This window comes from Phaethon aethereus (genome assembly GCF_964289735.1).
Source record: "Phaethon aethereus genome assembly, chromosome: 8".
Lineage (NCBI taxonomy): Eukaryota > Metazoa > Chordata > Aves > Phaethontiformes > Phaethontidae > Phaethon > Phaethon aethereus.
In genome coordinates this window covers 2,144,417-2,162,755 of record NC_138584.1, presented here as the reverse complement: position 1 = coordinate 2,162,755, position 18,339 = coordinate 2,144,417, and positions in this window count along the sequence as shown.

The window sequence follows — 18,339 nt, the reverse complement described above, 5'->3', positions numbered from 1 at the left end:
GACAGATGCCATCACGCTGAACGTCTCTCCACCCCTTCCTCCTTCTTTCCCCAGCTTTATATGCTGAGCATGACATCGTATGGTATGGAATAGCCCTCTGGTCGGTGGGGGTCAGCTGTCCTGGCTGTGTGTCCCCCCCCAGCTTCCCGTGCCCCCCCAGGCTGCTCGCTGGTGGGGCAGTGTGAGAAGCAGAAAAGGCCTTGACTCTGTGCAAGCACTGCTCAGCAGTACCTAAAAGATCTCTGTATTATCAACACTGTTTCCAGCACAAATACAAAACATAGCCCTATATTAGCTACTCTGAAGAAAATTAACTCTATCCCAGCCAAAACCAGCACACCCTGCAGTAAAGAAATACTCCCGTTAAAGCCTATGCCAACGTGTTGTGCTGCTTTTCTGCTCTGTTGCAATTCCCTGAGATTCCTGTTCTTTGCTTAGCTGCTGTGACAAATGAAACAAAAGTGTTTCCCTAAGGCAACCCTGAAGACACAAGAATCAGAATTTATGGTCTCTTTTTTTGTGATACCCCTGAAAGATGCTGTGAAGCCGGTATGGACATAAGATGATCCCAGTGCAAAGGGAGCAGCTTAGAGGACAGAACCGGTGATGTACTGCAATACTTTCTTCAGCAGCTGATGTTGAAATTCTAGTGAGGGTGAAAAAGGAAAAAGGGGTACTGCTGGGGCTTGTTGGTTCCCTGCAATCTATAGTAGCCATTCTGGTCCCTAAGGCTGGCCAAGAACAAAAGTGTCTAGAAGCTAGAGCTAATGAGGCATATTAGCCTCTTTGATGGGCTGCCTTTTTTTGCCCCGTTTAACACATACCTCTGAATAACCACCAAGAACATGGGCCTGTCGTTTAGATGATGAGAGAAATCTTCAGAAAGGCATTTTCCCATTTCCCACACTTCTTCTACACATCTTGTCTGTGGCAGGAGGTGAAAACCCACCAATAGCAGGGATATTAATAGTAGATTAATAATAGCTATTAGTAATAGGTAACACGGCATGTTTTCTGGAGTGTCTTCTGTTGCATGGGATCCTGCCTTCCCTTACTCCTGCCAGGGATGAACTGGTAGGGGTAGAGAATCCTCAGTGCAGCAAACCCCAATGGGTGCCCCAGATTCAGGCCCTCGGTTGCAGGGGGGATGAAACGTTCAAGGGCAGGAAGGCTCTGCAGAAGCAGCGGGACAGGCTGGATCAATGGGCTGAGATCAACTGCATGAGGTTTAACAAGGTCAAGTGCCGGGTCCTGCACTTGGGTCACAACAACCCCAGGCAACACCACAGGCTTGGGGAGGAGTGGCTGGAGAGCTGCCTGGGGAAAAGGGCCTGGGGGTGCTGGTTGAGAGCCGGCTGAACATGAGCCGGCAGTGTGCCCAGGTGGCCAAGAAGGCCAACAGCATCCTGGCCTGTATCAGAAATAGTGTGGCCAGCAGGAGCAGGGCAGGGATCGTGCCCCTGTACTCGGCACTGGTGAGGCCGCACCTCGAATCCTGTGTTCAGTGTTGGGCCCCTCACGACAAGAAGGATGTTGAGGTGCTGGAGCGTGTCCAGAGAAGGGCAGCAAAGCTGGGGAGGGATCTGGAGCACAAGTCTGATGAGGAGCGGCTGAGGGAACTGGGAGTGTTCAGTATGGAGAAGAGGAGGCTGAGGGGAGCTCTCATCGCTCTCTACAGCTGCCTGAAAGGGGGTTGTGGTGAGGTGGGTGTTGGTCTCTTCTCCCAAGTAACCAGCAATAGGACGAGAGGAAACGGCCTCAAGTTGTGCCAGGGGAGGTTCAGACTGGATATCAGGAAAAATGTCTGTACTGAGAGAGTGGTCAAACATTGGAACAGGCTGCCCAGGTGGAGTCACCATCACTGGAAGTGTTCAAAAAACCTGTGGACGTGGCAATTCGGGACATGGTTTAGTGGGCATGGTGGTGTCAGGCTGACGGTTGGACTTGATCTTAAAGGTCTTTTCCAACCTTAATGATTCTGTGACTCTGTGTTCTACCTGCGGGAATCTCTTCTCACCCCCCAGGACAAGGGTATAAGCTACTGACCAATGACAAGGTCCCTCCTGAGGCACTAAAAGCAAAAAGTGAAGAGAATAGAAGGTGGAAAGTTTCAGATACCAGACTTGTGTCTGCCTCGTAAAGTTTTTTTTGCTTGTAGCTTTTCATTCCTGTAAAAATAACAACTCAGTTCTAATTAGAAGTGATCAACTTTGTTACATTTATCCTGTCAGAAAAAGGTAAATACATCCCTTTTAAAAATATCAAACAGTTTCCAAAAATGGCTAGGACACTCATTTCAACAGTCTGCTTTGCAACTGATGTTACTCAGCAGGTGGTACTAAGTCATTTCAATATCACTGCTCAGTTTTTGTAAATTTGCAAAAAATGTGCATAACAGTGTTTCCTTTCAGCATAATAACCTTATGGAAGGTTTAATTGGTTCTCAAGATACCTTTGTTATTTCCACAGCCTTTCAGTTGCTCATGCAAACGTGATCCATACATTACTTTCAAAGCTTTGTTGAAATAAAGTAAAATGAAAATTCAGCAATTCACTATTTCATGCCCATTTAAAAGCTATTTTTAATGTCTTAATAGGAAGAGAAGTATCTGGGGAAATATACAGATGTTATACAGTAGAGAAAATCAGGTATTTGGGAAAAGTTTTCTCTGATTTACTGTAACCATGTAAAGATTTTTAAATAGTGATTTCTGAACAGTGCTCTTAGCTAACTGAATACTCCTTGTCGGATATAGGTTAACAGACACCATATTACTGCTAAGAATTCCATTTTTGGAAAAAAAAAAAAGTTTTTCAATTTGTACTTTAGAGACTTTTTTTCTGTAGCTTTTGTTATGCAGAAATAAAAGTAGGAGCTTCTGAAGATGACAATTAATTCTTGACTTTGTAAGCCCACGACAGCCTCCGACAACCTAAGTTTCTGTCTCTCTATAATAAAGAAAAGAATTAGTGATTTCATGGGTAAATCTGAAATATTAAGTGTAGTCCAAATGGCTTTTATAGAGCCACGTTGTACTTGGGAGATGTGCTGTACTTCTGTGAAGAAGTCACTGAATGCGTGAACAAGGTGACCCAGCCAATTTAATCAACTAAAGAAGTTACTGGTCTACAAACTACCGGAGGAAAATATTCTGGGAAAGCATCACTGCACGTTTGCCCAGTGTGCATGCTTCCCTTGCCATCTGCTGCTGGTTGCTGCCGAAGATAGGCCACTTTACCAGATGGACTATTGGTTGATCTGACCCAGTGCTGCTGTCTGATCTTTTCATCTACCTGGGTCCCTCCGCAAAATCCGTGGAAGAAACAAAGCGGCTGGTGGTAAAATCCAAAAGCCCTGACATGGGTTACTATCAGTTGGTTAAAAAAGTAGGAAACAAAGAACGGCCAGCTTTCTAAGTGAAGGAAGATCATCAATAGTCTCCCTCAGACATCCGTGCTGGGTGTTGTTTAGGTGTTCACTAGGAGACTGATAGGGTTTTGTGGTAATATTCAATTACTCAGGCAGAAAAGAGGAAAGCAGTGTTAAGAAGAGTTGCAGAAAGATCTTAAACCAGTAACTTAACAGATAATAAAATAGTACATGAAATTCAACAATGATGAATATTACATGAGGCATACAGGAAAAGCAGTTGGGACTTCAATATTGAACTCCAAAATATTACTACCTGAGAAGCTTTGATATATACATTTAGGAAATCTTCACATCATCGGTCCATTAAGGCCAAATCAAATCATGTTAGGAATTTTTAGGAAAGGAGCAGAGGGGAAAAAAAAATCCCAGAAGATGTAATTACAGCACTGTATGTACCTGTAATGTCCCTGCGTCTTGAGTATTATTTGGTGTTCTGAACCCCTGCCTCAAAAAAGATGTAAGAGAGCTAGAAAAGGAACACAGAAGGGCAGGAAGGATCATCAAAGCATTTCAGGCTCAGGGAAGGGGATGAGACTGAGATTTATAAATCATGAGTGGAATAGAGAAAATGAACATGGGACTATTATTCATTGTCTGTCTCTCCTGACACAAGAACTGTAAGTATTAATGAAAATATCTCAGGCCCAAGGAAAAGAAACAAACACCTCACCCCCAAAAAACTCTGCATTTTTCCATAAGACATGTTTAGACAGTAGAAGTTCTTCAAACAAGATGTTAAGGATAGCCAAAAATGTGTGTGGGTTAAAAATGTAATTGGGCAAATTAAGTGAAGAAAAAGCCAGAAAGGGCAGCTGAATACAAGAGACTTTCTTGCCCAGGAAACTCTTGAGACAGAAATTGTTGGAGTTTGGGAAAGGATGCTTGCTAAACCTAAACATTTACTGTCAGAAACAGCGTAGAGGTCTGGACCCAATTTTAGGTTGACCTAGTAGAGTCATTCATACGACTCGAGATGTAATGAATAGTAAAAGAAGAGTGCCCCTGGTTCCTACAGATTTGGGACGCTGCTGTCAGATGACTCGAAAAGCAGAGCCTTGCAGATCGCTTGATACAACAGCAAGTCCTTGCCCAGTAAGGTCACATGCATCTTGCAAGAAATGTCATCGCAACCTTCTCCTGGGTAAAGTCGTCAGTGCTGCGCAGTCGAGATGTGCTGTACGCGGGAGAAACCCAGCAGCCACTTGAGATCTCACAGGTTTCCACCCGCAGTATGAGAACTCACATTTCGCTGCCTCCCTAGTTTAAAGCCCCGAATGAAGGTCCTTCCCCGGTTTGTGGGAGATGGACACCCCTGCAGACTGCTGACGCATTACCAAGCTCTGATCCTTTTGCTTTTTCTTCTTAATTGCCATCTCCACAGTTAATTGTATTTACTCAGTTTTCACATTTGTATCAGTAGGTGCTTCCTCTCCTGTCAAAAATAAAAGTGTGTTTAGATATGCATGTTTAGTATTAGCCAGGCATCACTGCTGGCACCGATGTCACTTGCTGATTTCTAATACCTACGTCCTAATGCCAAACAAACAATTAGTAGCCAGAGTGAAGCCAGACAACGGAAATCAAGAAATAAGGCAGCTTGATTAATGGCTAAAATCGTCACTGGAACACTGAAGAGATGGAATATAATATTTATAGATTTGACACTGTGAAGTAATTTAGGTAACTGATAGGAAAAGAGAACCAGGTTACAAAGCATATATTATAAATTAATGATTGATTCTACCTGACATAAGAACCTAAAAAGATGATTGTCTTGGCCCATGCAGGGCCAAAGTGATGGTGCAGTTCAATCTTCATGGGATAGAACTTGTCCTTTCTATCTTTCTGTTTCTTTTGTTCTTTTTCGTTTGTGAGTGGAGGAATAATTAGTTGCTACAGGTTTTTACTCATTCTCTTAAGATTTTCTTCTGTGGCATGTACTGAAGTTTATGGGCCTTGTCCCATTGCCATTTTTGTGCAGCAATTAATTAATGATATCTAACACACAGCACTGAGAAGGGGCTGGCATCCTTAATCTGTCATGGAAAAGCACATAATTCACAGCTGTGTTTTGCGCTATCACCAGCTTCTGAAGTCTTCTGATTGCAACAGCTGGCAATTAATATAATTGATTCAATCACTTTCACAGAAGAAGATGTTCCTTTAACAACTGTGGGCTTAATCCAGTCCAGGTTACAACTTCTTCCAGTGGTCTTACAGAACAGCGGCAGCACAAGACTTCAGGTAACGCATGAGACAACACAGCTTAGACGGTTCAGTGTGCCTGTAACCAAGCAAGAAGGACTAGGAACTCTGGTGGTTTGGAGTTACAGCTTCCACTTGAGATAACAAGGTCTCCCTGTGTCCAAATCGATCTGTTCCAACTCTTCAACAGCTTTCACCTCCCCTTCCTCCTATGACCACCCATTCTGCATTGCAGTTCCTGTGGGTGATGGACAAAACTCAAAACCTGTGCCCCTCCCTGAAGATTGCGATACCACAAAGAACAGTCCAGCGTGTATCAAGGAGAACTTACTATGGTGCGCTTTCTTCAGCGAGTCGGTTCTAGCTGCCGAAAAATGCCTAATCAACCACCTGGCAGAAACAGGCAGGCTATAAAGAGAGGAGCTCCAGGTTAGCGATTGTCTCCAGCTGAGGTTCATTTACTTAAACAACAGGCCTGCTGAAGGAAAGGCAGTATTTACCAGATGGACTCATATGGGGCTTCCAAGGCACCATGCCATGCCATACAATCCAGAGGGACCTGGACAAGCTCAAGGAGGTTCAACAAGGCCAAGTGCAGGGTCCTGCACCTGGGTTGGGGCAACCCCCAGTATCAGCACAGGCTGTGGGATGAAAGGATGGAGAGCAGCCCCATGGAGAAGGACTTGGAGGTCCTGGTGGATGAAAAGCTGGACATGAGCCATCAATGTGTGCTCACAGCCCAGAAGGCCAACTGTGTCCTGGGCTGCCCCAAAGCCACGTGGCCAGCAGGGCGAGGGGGGGATTCTGCCCTGCTGCCCCACTCTGGGGAGACCCCCTGCAGTGCTGCGTCCAGCTCTGGAGCCCTCGGCACAGGAGAGACATGGACCTGCTGGAGCGGGGTCAGAGGAGGCCCCAGCAATGCTCCGAGGGCTGGAACAGCTCTGCTGGGAGGACAGGCTGGGAGAGCTGGGGGGGGTTCAGCCAGGAGCAGAGAAGGCTCCGGGGAGACCTTATTGCAGCTGCCAGGGCTGAGAGGGGCTTAGAAGAAAGATGGGGACAGACTTTTTAGCAGGGCCTGTGGCAATAGGACAAGGGGAAATGGATTTAAACTAAAAGACGGCAGATTTAGACTAGGTATAAAGAAGAAATTTTTGACCATGAGGGTGGTGAAACCCTGGCCCAGGTTACCAAGAGGTGGTAGATGCCCCATTGCTGGAGACATCCCGGGTCAGGCTGGACGGGGCTCTGAGCAACCTGCTCTGGTTGAAGATGTCCTGCTCATGGCAGGGGGATAACCTTTAAAGGTCCTTTCCAACCCAAACTATTCTGTGATTCTAAGAAACACCATCATGTGTTTGTTTGGTTGGTTTTTTTATAAAGGGTTGTGAAGTCCTGTGTGTCGTTATCCTCAAGTGAAGCGCGTTACAAACTTCCTGAGTTTTTCTGCAATCTGTCTGTGCACGTTTGCCATCTGCTTCCTAGCAAGTTAAACTGTAAGGAAGGTGGAGCAGTGACTTTGAGGAATGGGGTAGAGTTTCTTAATTTAAGCACCTGTCTTTAGAAAAGCAATGTATATTGACCTTATATTTTAGGGAAGTGTCTGCTCTGTTTGTGAACCTCTTATATACAGCCTGAGCTCTATTGAGACAACCTTCTTACCTATATATACATGTTTGTACTCACCTTTATATACCAGGAGTCAGTCCTTCAGTATATGGGTTTAGTGCTGCTGAGATAACTTATATTAATTGAGCACCTGGCAGCTGTTCAGCAAAGTATATATCTAACAGTAATGTTTAGATTGGGATGAAGAGCTTTGCTTGTAGCGGATACTAACAATACTAGTAGATTTGAGGCTTATGTACAGATTTATAAGTTTTTAAATACATAGGAAAAATGGCAATAAAAGTAAGTAGATATAGTCTTTGTTACTTGTTGTTGCATGGGCAACTTAAATTGATAATACCTGTAGTAAAACACGGTGGTCTCCAAGTCACTTTGGAATAAGGCTTATGTGAAAGGAAGACTGGCAACATATTTAATTTTTTTTGTTCCCCCTGTGGTTGGGGAAAACCGTTACTCTCTGTTTTTCAAGCTTAGCTTGCTGACAGAAGCTCGTGTGCCCCCGCCTGCGCTAGAGCTTGGTCTGCCGCTGTGCTGCTCCGCACACCTACGCAGCCCAGGGCTGGCTGCAAAGCATCCTCAAGGAGCTGAATAAATGAAAAAACCAGCAGACTGCGTTGAGCCGCTGGCAGCCGTGCGGCACTGCTCTCCGGCACTGCCGTACGCAGCTGGAAGCAAGCTGGAGCGTGCCCGGGCGTGCTACAGCAGCCACCGCGGCAGCGCCGCAGACAGCGCAAAGTTGCTCCTGGAATACGCTGAGCTGGCGGACACCCGTTGTGGGAAACGGGCGAACCTTGGATATAATGCCAAGATCTCTTTCCTTTGTTTTCAGACGCTTTCAGTGATGATTTATCTCCAGCTGTAGGTGCTCGTGCCTGCCAAACTGGCGTGCCGAGGGACACGTACTGCAGCACGGGCACCTGGCAGAGGCACCGAAGCTAAAAACAAAACCTGGCGTGCCACCTTCCTCACGGGCACGTGTTCTTCAACACACCGGCAGCGCGGACTTTCGAGTGCTGAGACCACGCGGCCAACGTGCATCCCTAACACCTTTAGTGCTGTATCCAGTGGCACTTACTCGCCAGGCTCCAAGAGCATGTGACAGAGTAAAAATAGCGGAGACGAGAAGGGAGCTGGAGAGGATGTGTAGGAGGTGGGAGACAGTGGTTGCTTGCCCGGGGCTGTGACTGATGCTTGCAGTTGGAGGGGGCTTGCAACCCCGCTTCGAGTACAGAGAAGGGCAAGCTGTATTCCTCAGGTGGCTTTCTCTTTACTATCTTATCTGCTTTTTAAAAACTGTTTATGACCCTAACACCAGAAGATACGAGAAAGCAAGCCGGTAGCTGTGAAATAAAAGAAATCTGTAAACTCTCTAAGCTTTCGAGCGTCGTCTTCTAGCCCTTACTACATGTCTAACACACATGTTTGCTCGGCTCACATAAAAGCCCTTTCCTCTCTAATCCCCTGTTCTTCCTTTTAGCAGTAACAGGATTCTTGTCAGGTGTTTCCTTGGGGGATTTTCTGGTTTGTATTTCCTTCCATGCCTTTATCTATTGCTTCCAATGAGTATATTTGCTGCAAAGATTATTTACTTTTTTCATAGAAATGTGTGCCTGTCACATGCATAACACTGTCACAGATGTCATGATGTTACCATAGGGTTTATTCACGTGGAGAAAAATATTTTAATGGGGGTATACTGTTACAGTGATGTTAGCATGTCAGTAAGTGTTCCCATGTAGGCACTGTTTTCCCAGAATCAGAGGAGTCTTTTTCTAGGCCGGTTTGCTGAGAAATGGCTTAAGTAGAATCAGAAAATAAATTTTAGAGATACTTCTGACGGGAAGCTTTACCAGCACAGCTAACGCTGGGGACTTCAGCAGGCAATAAGCTGTCTGTGTCCCTCGGCGCCCCTTCCCCGCTGTTAAGGGGAGGATGCGGCCGCGCCGCGCAGCCCCCGGTTTGAGCGGTGCCGCTGCGTCCGGCGCCCCGGGCGCCGCCGGGCTGGCAACGCTCTTGCCCCGCAGCACCCGAGGGAGGAGGGCCAGCCGGTCCCCCGGCAGTGGCCAGGGCCAGCCACTGCCCGCCGGCCACGAAGGAAGCCCGTGGTGGCGGGGCAGGACCGAGGTGGAGTGGGGGATTCAAATCTGTTGGTCGGGATCAGGGAAGCCGACGTCTGGGCACAGGAGTACCCTTAGCAACGTGGCTAAGGTCGGGCTGAGGACAAGAGCCTGAGCTCGACGGGGAGCTGGAGAGGATGTTTCTTGTGTTAGAAACACATCAGAATGTATCCTGGTGGCATTAGTGGCGAGCAAAGCGTTCAGAGCCTTTGGCCCTTCCATGACAACGGAACAGATGTGGCAGGATGTGTTTCCTCCACGCGGGAAACACCGACAAACTGCAGTGGAAATACAAACGACTTTCTCTTTGGGCATTTTCCCATCATATCTCATACTTCAAGTGCCGCTTCTTTTTTCTTACTCTTATCTCGCGGCTGCAGTTGAACACGCTTCAGCTGAGTGTGTTAACTGAAGGGGCGAGCTGGGAACCTGCGTGAACTCATACTGGGCAAGAGAGTGAAGGAGGGGAAAATGGGAGCCAGGGATTGTTTCAGGCAGCGGTGAATCTCGAGCTCCTGCTGCTTGGAGCTACCCTGATGGTGCGTGGCAGTTGTAAAGCCAGCGCGCTCGGTCTGTCCCTGCCCATCTGGCACAACACAACGAAACAAACACAGAGACCAGACAGCACAAGTGCCTCTGACCCCGAAAGCTAAAATTAGCTAATGTTAGCTTATTCCTAACGGCTTGAGAAAACCTTGCGGCAGTAGTCTCTCTGGGTTTCTCCTCCTGCTACTGTTGGAATGCCTCCGTGCAAGGGACCAAGCACTTTCTCAGCCAAACACCAATTTTAACTGAAGACCACATACCGGCAATATTCGTACTTGAGAGAGGTGCGAATGTTATGATTATTTTGAAATCGTACACGGATTTATTATGGATGTGGGAGTGAAGGGATGAGGGAAAACAGACCTGAAAATCCATTTAGCGTAAACCTACAAAAGAATTTGAGCAATGCCAATTGCACGGGTGATTCATACAGCCCACCTCAGGTGGGAGAGGATTTTCCTTCAGCGTCAATTACAGCACTTATAAAGGCTTTGCTTTCTTCAAGTCCAGTAACCTAAATCCGAAATCAAACATGGGGTGTATCTGGGGAGGCGTCAGCAGCGGCCGCCCCGCGCAGCTCCAGCCCCCTCCCCGTTCCCCTGCCCGGCTTGGGCTTGGGGGGGAGAGGGGCTGGGGAGGGCGTTGAGCCCGGGATGCACAGGGCTGGGACAAAGGTGTTTCGGTTTGTCCTTGTTTCTCACAACACAGATGTAGTTTAATTGGCAAGCAATTAAATTAATTTTCCCCAAGCTGAGTCTGTTTGGCCCGTGAAGGTAACAGGTAAGCGATCTGTCTTCATCTCAACCTTCGAGCCTTTTTGCCTTATTTCCCCCCAGCTGATGCTGTTGAGGAGGGGGAATGAGACAGTGGCTGGGTGAGAGGCCAGCAGCCGGCCATGGTCAACCCACCGCACATTTTTAAGGAATAATCGCGTTGTAGGTATAATCAACACTTCTCTTAACATGGTTTGTACCTGGAAATCTATGTAGTGTTTTTTAAAAATATTTTTTTTACTGTTTGTTTTTTTAAAAGGGTTTTCCTGAAGGGAAATTAGTTTTATACCTTTGAGTCATTAGTCTCAACGCTGTTATATAGAAATTTTGGTCAAATTTAGAGGAACATGTTGACAACAGTTTCGGAAGAGTTCATGTACCTAGGAAGTTTGTCACATCTGCACTCTTCAATGGCTAAAGATCTGATTCTCTTCTTGCTAACACCAGTTTGCCACCGTGGAAGCGGTGCCACTCCTGCTACAGAAGATGCTTGTCTTATAGGTGGAGATGAAGGTGGAAGAGACAGGGAATGTTATCGTTTCTCTTCTAGAGAAGAAAGGCTGCCAAGTGGAAAATCACACTTAGAAAAATGTCCTCTGAGGTCTTTAAGAACGAATTGTGAGATTGTAACACAGATTTGTATAGGTTAATCGATGGCAAATAATATAAAATCCCCTCCCTCTGCCACTTCAGCATCCCTAGGAGGACTTTGTTTTGGAAACCTGCTTGTGCCCTTTTCTTCTGTTTTTCCAACATACAAGTATTTAAATCACCGCTTCTATAAAGAACCCTTCTTTTGTTTGCTAGCAAACGCGCAACACCTGCACAAAACAGAGGTTCACATACTTCTAGAGATGAAGAAACACTAGCTCGAGAAAGAACACCTGAAGCTGGCAGATCGTCTGAGTGGACAGCATGGCAGGGCAGGTGTCTCTGGCCACCTTTCTTACACATACTTGTGCTTTGAAGCAAGCAGCTGTTGTCAGTATGTACCAGATGTTTCTATTATTTTTCCATGCTGCCGTGACAAGTTCTGCTCAAAAACTGCACAACCACTTTAATAATGGGTTAGAGACTTTGAAAAGGCTGCACAGCCACGGCCACTGTATGGAAAAGTTCGCTTTATCTCCCTAAACCTTGTTGCTGTGCCATGACTCATTTACAACCCTTTCATGGATAGTCCATAACGGGTCTTAAGCTCCATTTTTTTCCAGTGGCTCTCACAGGTTTTCTGTCCCTCTTTTCCTGGCGCTGTAAGGGTTACTCAGGCCAAAGCCTGAATGGCCCCTGAAGTCACCTTTTAGGACTGAGGTTTTCATGTCATACCACGCGAGACATCCTAGTGGACTGAGAACTTTAGTACTCTAACTACGATGAAGTGACATAATTTGGGGTTTATTCATGACTCCCTGCACTCCTTTGTGGCATTTCTTGCAGGGGAACAGACAGCATGTCTTATGCCTCCTAATCCTGATAAAGAAAAGTCCTATAGACAAAGTATAACATTTAAAACGAAGCTTAAACTCTTAATTGTAGCTCTTAACTGCACTTCTTTTTATGACTTTTAGATTTTTTTTTTTGTTTGGTCGTTTTTGTTCTGGTTTGCTTTGTTTTTTCCCACCATGAATGCGTACATGCTTATCTGCAACAGACAGGCTGTTAATTTAAAAAATACTTTATGGTGTAGTTGTCTAACATCGCATTATGTTACGGCATGGCTATGCAGAACACTGATTAAGGTTCACTACAGATTAAATAAACATGCTTCCTAGTACATTTTGAAGGGCTTATGGAAAACAGGGCTGCTTTTTTTCACAGCAAGGACACCAGAAAATGTGTGATATTTCTTCTACTGCAAAACACCAAGTCAAAAGGCATCCTAAGTGTTACTTTAAAACCTATATACAATGTGAATTCCTGCTCCTTGGTGATGCGGGTCGGTATGTGCTTTGATGTTTGGTCGGTGTGGGTCTGAGGAGCGAGCTGGCTGTGCAAGCCATGCATGATGAAAAGACCTGTTAGGCCTGAGGCAAGATGCAGGTGAAACTTGTGACCATTGCTTGGATGTTACAGTTGGGGGTCAGTGTTGTCCATAAATGAAATACCTGCCTGAGAGCCCATTTCTAGATAATGTCTTTTTACTTGCTCAGCATATCCAATCTTAGATTGGTCTGGCTTGTCCTGTCTTGTTAACTGGTACTTTCATAGCGCTTTCTACCCTTGAACGCTCAAGCCACAGCTTTTATCTAAAATGATGAAATCATTGCTTATTTCAAAATGTGACTCCACTGCAAACTGTGACATCCTTTTTGCCTGAGACTTCTCCTGTTCCTTTCGGAAGGATGATGTTAAAGTGAATGCTGAATGCTCTTGCGATTGATTAGCACACACAACAGAAAGGGTCGCTCCTAATGTTAAGATCTATCGCTGCAATATGATCAGACTCCAATTTTTGTATCAGTTGTGAGCGGAGTTTCGCTTGTAAAGAGAGCTAGAAATAGATGAGCCATCTGGCTGGTATCTTACCACGGCCGGCAAACCTTCCAGGAAGAGAGGGACCCTGGTTATTGCAGCATCTGTCTCCTGATCAAGGACCAAGGAGCAAGTTTCAGGAAATGAGCAGCTGTAATTTAAGATAGGAAGAAAGATACTCTTAAGCGAGATGATTTTTAATATCCGAAAGCCGGGCATACATCAAACATTGGTTCACGCTAGTGAAGAAATAATGCTCATGTAACGTCTAGAAAGTTAATATTGGAGCCGAAATGTTTAAATCCGCTCTAAGAGAGACGTTCTAACCTTTTCTAAATAGCAGATATGGGAGAATACCATTTTGCTGATTTTAGACTTTATTAGCTTTTGGGGACTGTAAGAGTCATACAGATGGCAAAAGTAGAAAAACTTGATTAAAAAACCAATGTCTTACATTTTCTGCAATTTTTTCCCCATTTAAGGAGAAAAAAGGAGCCAGTATTTATCTGAACAGCAACTGACCTTTCATTAGAAATAAAGCTTAATCCCCTACTCAGAAAACTCAAAGTTAAAGATATCAAATTTGGGGGGATATAGTAAAGTCCCAAAGCATTACAACTGGTGAGCTGGGATGGCTCTGAAAGGTTTAGGAAACTTTAGGTTCTTCTCTTAAAGAACAGAATATTAAACAAAATTTCATGGATATTTTTTTTCTGCCTTGCTGGAACAAAGAGGATTTATTTTATTAAAGGAAATCTCCATACACCTGTGGTTTAATAAAAGATATCCAAAACATATAAATGACCATCCTGTTCCACAAATGTATGAGATCATCTCCCAGTCAGAGAAGGGATACCGTATTTCTAAATGCTGAGGGCAGCCACAAACTTGAGGCACCCTCAAGCTGCAGTTCACAGTGGATTCTTGAACGTACACACTGAGGAAAAATGTTGTGCCTAAAATACATTGATCTCTGAGAGTCCTCTTCAAAATACGTACCTGTGTCCTAGGATTGGCTAGTTAAAACACAGGATAGCTCATTTATCAATGAAAAGTTGTGTGTTCAGAAGAAATAAATTACATTTAATAATATGATACCTCTCCATTGAGGCTTGCTGTGTGAGTGTTCAACAATGAGCTGATGTGGCACATTTTGAGCAAAACACTCAAAATAAAGGAAGAAAAGGAATTATCTACTGCAACTACAGTAGATCCTTCCTCTGTATGGTATCAACCATACGTGATTAATATCCCTGACAGGGTCATCAAAACAATCCTTCAGGACACGAGTGGAAACAGCAGAATTTTCTGAAACACCGTGTCAGGTACAGCACTATGGGAACACCTATAGGCATTTAATAAATGGATTTTTGCTGCTGGCTTTTTCCTTCCTTTCATGGAAGATTCACAGGTCAGATTGTTGTAGCGAGTTGTTCAAAAGCAGTGCTCTACCAGTATCTGACGAATATAGGTGAATCACTTTCTATACTCAGGCACTAGAAGTATATGATAATCCCAAATTAACAAGTGAGACAGGCTTTAGAAGCTTTTGTCTAGCACTGGAAAGTCTCTTTTGATTACTTGTAATGACAATGGGTAGCCTTTGTCTGAAATGTAACTTCTCTTTACACTAATTAAGTAGTTGGAATAAATTTCCATTTAGATGTCAAAGCTCTGTAACCAAACCGTGAAACGCAGTCAGCTGGTTTTTTTGTGGAGAAGGCAGGAGGTGTTTGTTCTTGTACGTACAGTTCAACCCCCCTGTGATAGTATCCTGCGTGAATGAATAGCATTAAATCAGAGAAAATGCAGAAAGAAGCTAAATAACGGCACAGGTAATACTCCTGAGAAAAAAGGTTTCAAAAGGCTTACTATTTGAAATGGAGCTATTTGGTTCAATCTGAGCTAGAATGGTTTATTCATACCAAGCTTATTCTTGGGGAAAATAAGGAAGATGTTTAAACTAGTAGTTTCCAAAACCTGAAACAAGAGGGAGTTCATTGGGAAGCATCGGGACTGGGTATTGACAGAAATTCAAGACTCGCATAAATAGCAAGAGATCAGCCTGCTTCCTCCGACGTAAATAGGCAGCTGTGTCAAGAGGGATTAAAGGTTAGGTCAACAATATATTTATTAATCTTTATTGATTTTTTTAATCCTTTTTTCTGTGTCCTTTGCAACTGCAGATGGAAGAATAAGGCTTTGAAGGTGATGTTTGAATTATTTCAGTTAGCTTGCTCTTCAAAGATCCCTGCAGTGAATGGATTTATGGGTGTCAAATTAAACTAGGCTTCTTCTCAACACAGAGAACTGGGGCTATTGGGCAGAAACACAGTTCCAGAATGGTTAAGTTGCGTGATCCTGTCCAGATGGGGGGTGGTGGAGCCCCATCAAAGGGGTACACCCAAAAGGATTTTAAAAGGTTTTGAATCTCAATCTGTCTCTGTCTGTGAAAAACACGTGATTTGAGGAAGAGATGCTAGGTGTTTTTATTATCTGAGTGGCGTTTTTCATGAAAACAGATTGTTTTGTCTGCAGAAGCTTTCTCAGTGAGCGCTCATTCCTGTGAGACTGGAAAATACCGTGTAGCTGCAATTCTGCAAGAGCTAGAGAAGGGACAGTGAAGAAAAGCTCCTTAAAACACTTTATTTAGATAGTGAATTAGAGGAAAGAGAGATACTGCATGGGTACCTTAAGTTTCACTGTCTACTCCTGTCCCTGTCTGTTCATTCCTCAGTAAATTTTAACTCATCTGTGACTTTGGGTGCCCTTCCTTTGTGCTTTCATAAGATGGGCAAGAAGGAGGATCTGGGGAAATACAGGCCAGTCAACTGACCTCAGTTTGTGGGAATGTTAATGAACAAATCCTCCTCAAAGACTTTCAAGCACATGAAAAACAATTCAAGTTTGTGAACAAGCGGTGTGAATTTTCCAAGGGAAAATCATACCCAGGTGACCTGACTGCTTTCTCTGAGATGCCTGTCTGTGTGACCAAGTGGAGGACAACAAATGTTGTTTATCTTGGCTTTAGTAAAGCCAAGTGTGTGACATCCTGGTGTGACATCCTACAGCACAGTCAAAGTTGTGAGATAGGGACTTGGTAAGTAGATTGTTAGGGTCAGTCTAAAATTGCCTGGGCTGTTAGGCTCAAGGAGTAATGGCCAGCAGTACAAAGTCCAGCTGGCAGCCCGATACTAGTGGTGTCCCTTGGGTATTGGTATTGGTGCCAAGTCGGTTTAACATCTCTATTAATGACCTTGATGATGGGACAGAGTATACTCTGGGCAAGTTTGTGGGTAGTAGCAAGCTGGGAGAAATGGGTGATGCTCTGTAGAGCAGGGATGCTGTTCAGAAGGACCTCAGGAGGCCTATGACATGAGTGATCTGAAGCCTCATGAAGTTCAAATAAACCAAATGAGAATTGCTGCCCCTGGGATGGAATAACACTGCACAGCAGTATAGCCTGGGTGATGGCTGGCTGGGAGGCCACCACAGAAGAAGACTTGGGTCCTGGTGGACAAGTTGAACATGAGACAGTAGTGTGTCTTTGCAGAGAATGTGGTCGGCTGCAAAGTGAGCTGTGTTGGTGAGAGCATAGCCAAAAGGTCCAGGAAAGTAATCCTTCCCCTCTGTTTGGAACTTGTGAAACCACACCTGGAGTACGATGCAAAGGTTTGGGTTTTCAGGGCAGGAGGACACAGACACAGTGGAATAAGTCTAGCAGAGGCGTACAGGATGGCCAGGGGCCTGGAGCACGGGATGTATGAGAAGATGCTGGGACACCTGGGTCTCTTCAGGCTGAAGAAGAGAAAGCTCATGGGAGACCTTATTGCTGTCTACAATTGCTACAGGAAACTCCAGTAATACAAGGATGGGGAAAAAAGAATTGCCAGGAGGCCGCCAAACACTGTCACAAGTTTCTCAGGCTGTGAAACCTCTATCCTTGGAGATATCAAAAACTTTACCAGGCACAGCCCTAAGCAGCCTGTGGCAAATGGGCCTGCTTTGAGCAGGAGGTTGGAGTAAAGCCCTTGGCAGGTGTCCTCCTACCTCCATAATTCTGAGTCTGTTTCCATGATTCTGTATTTACAGAAGTTCTCTTTACATTAGACTTGGGGTGCATTGCCTTTTGAAATGGATTTGTTAGTATTTTATACATTTAAATGTACATAAAGTTTATATTGCTATATTTAAATGTGGAATCTAATATATATTGGTGTATAAAATGCCACAAAAAGAAGATATTTTGAGGTTTAAAAATGGCTCCAGGAGAGACTTTAAGTAGCTAAGAAACGCTGCAGCTCAAGACAGCTGCTAGCTTTAACTTCACAGTGGCTGTCTCACAACCTACCCTACTGAACACTTTCTTACAGAATGTTGATTTCTTAACAAAATAAAATTGACACTGGTTTATTATCCTGAGATAGCAGTTACTATTACATCCTTCTGAATAGTGCTATGAGTTTAATACAACGTTTGAGAAATACTGCATTGTATTTCAGAAGCTTGTATAGCTAATGTGTGGGAGGCTTTACACTTAAGCTGCTTCACAAAAAAGTAAAGGACCCAAAACTGAAGAACACTTTGAAAATGCAAACATTCTATACACTTGCCTAGAGATTAATAAGAGAGACGAGTGGCTAGAGATAGATAATGGCAAAAAAGGAAGAAAAAAATTCTGGATTTGAGTTGACTTCTACCTCTGCCTGATAAGTCATGGTAGTCACGACTCTTCAGTCGTCACTCTTCAGTAATACTTGGCTAAGGGATAATGTTGTTATTGTGGCTGGATGGGAAACCGTTTTTAGCTTTACAAAATATTTTCACTCCAAGAAAGTAGCGTTTGCGATGGTTGCCCTAAAACTCCTGAGCATAGCCAAGCTTGAAACATGGAAGCAGTATGCAGTTACCTTCTCAGGTAATTAAAGGCCTGCCTAATTTTAAGCTGATGAAGTTGAAGGCATCTGCTCAGCACAGCTGAACAGAAAAAACAACTCTGTTTTGAAGACTCAGTGTTATTTTGCTTTTGGAACTTGCGTTCGCTAGGGTAGCCTGCGGTAGCCGTTAGCGAAGGAGCAGTGGTAGCCTGCGGTAGCCATTAGCGTAGGCAGTGTGGCTCCAAGGCCCTCTTCAGAGTCAGGCAGAAGACAGACTTGAAATGGAACCT